This window comes from Sinocyclocheilus anshuiensis, unplaced genomic scaffold (genome assembly GCF_001515605.1).
Source record: "Sinocyclocheilus anshuiensis isolate Anshui unplaced genomic scaffold, SAMN03320099.WGS_v1.1 scaffold493, whole genome shotgun sequence".
Lineage (NCBI taxonomy): Eukaryota > Metazoa > Chordata > Actinopteri > Cypriniformes > Cyprinidae > Sinocyclocheilus > Sinocyclocheilus anshuiensis.
In genome coordinates, this window is record NW_015537963.1 from 350,539 (window position 1) to 350,759 (window position 221).

The window sequence follows — 221 nt, forward strand, 5'->3', positions numbered from 1 at the left end:
TGACTGAAATGCTTGTATTGAAATATTTTGCATTCTACCTGTGATAAAACTGTGGTAGATGTTAAGTTTTATGAAGGACGGCCAGTGGTAGGAAGCCTTTTAGCTGTGTTTATGATCAATAAGCATAACGGTGACTGTAAAATATGTATTTTAGGTATGGAAATTACATATTTTGAGCTTTGATATTTGGGATATGGTCATTGCGCTACTTTGGGCGCTAT